The sequence below is a fragment of the Callionymus lyra genome, unplaced genomic scaffold, assembly GCF_982586985.1.
Source record: "Callionymus lyra unplaced genomic scaffold, fCalLyr1.hap1.1 HAP1_SCAFFOLD_26, whole genome shotgun sequence".
In the NCBI taxonomy this organism is placed as follows: Eukaryota; Metazoa; Chordata; class Actinopteri; order Syngnathiformes; family Callionymidae; genus Callionymus; species Callionymus lyra.
In genome coordinates this window covers 432,151-435,375 of record NW_028258543.1, presented here as the reverse complement: position 1 = coordinate 435,375, position 3,225 = coordinate 432,151, and positions in this window count along the sequence as shown.

Sequence of the window (3,225 nt, the reverse complement as noted above, 5' to 3'; positions counted from 1 at the left end):
TTTCCAAGATTCTGCTGGAGCTCTGAATAGCAGTTTTCAAACATCAAATAAAGGGTTTATATAGCTATATATATCAATTTGCATCTGAAATAAACAAGAGAAACACTTATTCGAAGCTGTTTTCAAAAGTTATGTTTAACCTGAAATATTGTCTCAAACTGATGTTCTCAGACTGAGAGAATGACGTTTTCCAAGATTCTGCTGGAGCTCTGAATAGCAGTTTTCAAACATCAAATAAAGGGTTTATATAGCTATTATATCATTTTCCATCTGAAATAAACAAGAGAAACACTTATTCGAAGCTGTTTTCAAAAGTTATGGTTAACCTGAAATATTGTCTCAAACTGATGTTCTCAGACTGAGAGAATGACGTTTTCTGAGATTCTGCTGGAGCTCTGAATAGCAGTTTTCAAACATCAAATAAAGGGTTTATATAGCTATATATATCAATTTGCATCTGAAATAAACAAGAGAAACACTTATTCGAAGCTGTTTTCAAAGGATATGTTTAAGTGAGACCTTCTCTAAATGTGATGTATTCAGACTGAGATGTATTTGATGTCCAATCCCGCCACCTTGTGGTTCTTCTTTTTTATCAACATTTCTCTTTTTTTTTCCACAATGCAATTCCCCCAAGCACCCTACCTGGTGCACAAACCAAACACCACCATGTCTTCTCCTTTGAATTTGATTGACAGGTCCACCAGAACGGTCTTGTAGATACAGCATTGCGTTGTCTAGTCCGAGCGAGTCTCAGAATGTTTTCACAGTCTTGGAAGTAGTGAACGCGGGCTAAGATGCTGCTGGAGCTCTGAATAACAGTTTTCAAACATCAAATAAAGGGTTTATATAGCTATATATATCAATTTGCATCTGAAATAAACAAGAGAAAAACATATTCAAAGCTGTTTTCAAAAGTTATGTTTAACCTGAAATATTGTCTCAAACTGAGAGAATGACGTTTTCTAAGATTCTGCTGGAGCTCTGAATAGCAGTTTTCAAACATCAAATAAAGGGTTTATATAGCTATATATATCAACTTGCATCTGAAATAAACAAGAGAAACATTTATTCCAAGCTGTTTTCAAAAGTTATGTTTAACCTGAAATATTGTCTCAAATTGATGTTCTGAGACTGAGAGAATGACGTTTTCTAAGATTCTGCTGGAGCTCTGTATAGCAGTTTTCAAACATCAAATAAGGGGTTTATATAGCTATATATATCAATTTGCATCTGAAATAAACAAGAAAAAAACTTATTCAAAGCTGTTTTCATAAGTTATGTTTAACCTGAAATATTGTCTCAAACTGATGTTCTCAGACTGAGAGAATGACGTTTTCTAAGATTCTGCTGGAGCTCTGAATAGCAGTTTTCAAACATCAAATAAAGGGTTTATATAGCTATATATATCATTTTCCATCTGAAATAAACAAGAGAAACACTTATTCGAAGCTGTTTTCAAAAGTTATGGTTAACCTGAAATATTGTCTCAAACTGATGTTCTCAGACTGAGAGAATGATGTTTTCTAAGATTCTGCTGGAGCTCTGAATAGCAGTTTTCAAACATCAAATAAAGGGTTTATATAGCTATATATATCAATTTGCATCTGAAATAAACAAGAGAAACACTTATTCGAAGCTGTTTTCAAAAGTTATGTTTAACCTGAAACATTGTCTCAAACTGATGTTCTCAGACTGAGAGAATGACGTTTTCTAAGATTCTGCTGGAGCTCTGAATAGCAGTTTTCAAACATCAAATAAAGGGTTTATATAGCTATATATATCAATTTGCATCTGAAATAAACAAGAGAAACATTTATTCGAAGCTCTTTTCAAAAGTTATGTTTAACCTGAAATATTGTCTCAAACTGATCTTCTCAGACTGAGAGAATGACGTTTTCCAAGATTCTGCTGGAGCTCTGAATAACAGTTTTAAAACATCAAATAAAGGGTTTATATAGCTATATATATCAATTTGCATCTGAAATAAACAAGAGAAACACTTATTCGAAGCTGTTTTCAAAAGTTATGTTTAACCTGAAATATTGTCTCAAACTGATGTTCTCAGACTGAGAGAATGACGTTTTCTAAGATTCTGCTGGAGCTCTGAATAGCAGTTTTCAAACATCAAATAAAGGGTTTATATAGCTATATATATCAATTTGCATCTGAAATAAACAAGAGAAACACTTATTCAAAGCTGTTTTCAAAAGTTATGTTTAACCTGAAATATTGTCTCAAACTGATGTTCTCAGACTGAGAGAATGACGTTTTCTAAGATTCTGCTGGAGCTCTGAATAGCAGTTTTCAAACATCAAATAAAGGGTTTATATAGCTATATATATCAATTTGCATCTGAAATAAACAAGAGAAACACTTATTCGAAGCTGTTTTCAAAAGTTATGTTTAACCTGAAATATTGTCTCAAACTGATGTTCTCAGACTGAGAGAATGACGTTTTCTAAGATTCTGCTGGAGCTCTGAATAGCAGTTTTCAAACATCAAATAAAGGGTTTATATAGCTATATATATCAATTTGCATCTGAAATAAACAAAAGAAAAACTTATTCAAAGCTGTTTTCAAAAGTTATGTTTAACCTGAAATATTGTCTCAAACTGATGTTCTCAGACCGAGAGAATGACGTTTTCTAAGAGTCTGCTGGAGTTCTGAATAGCAGTTTTCAAACATCAAATAAAGGGTTTATATAGCTATATATATCAATTTGCATCTGAAATAAACAAGAGAAACACTTATTCGAAGCTGGTTTCAAAAGTTATGTTTAACCTGAAATATTGTCTCAAACTGATGTTCTCAGACCGAGAGAATGACGTTTTCTAAGATTCTGCTGGAGCTCTGAATAGCAGTTTTCAAACATCAAATAAAGGGTTTATATAGCTATATATATCAATTTGCATCCGAAATAAACAAGAGAAACATTTATTCGAAGCTGTTTTCAAAAGTTATGTTTAACCTGAAATATTGTCTCAAACTGATCTTCACAGGCTGAGAGAATGACGTTTTCCAAGATTCTGCTGAAGCTCTGAATAGCAGTTTTCAAACATCAAATAAAGGGTTTATATAGCTATATATATCAATTTGCATCTTAAATAAACAAGAGAAACACTTATTCGAAGCTGTTTTCAAAAGTTATGTTTAACATGAAATACTGTCTCAAACTGATGTTCTCGGACTGAGAGAATGACGTTTTCTAAGATTCTGCTGGA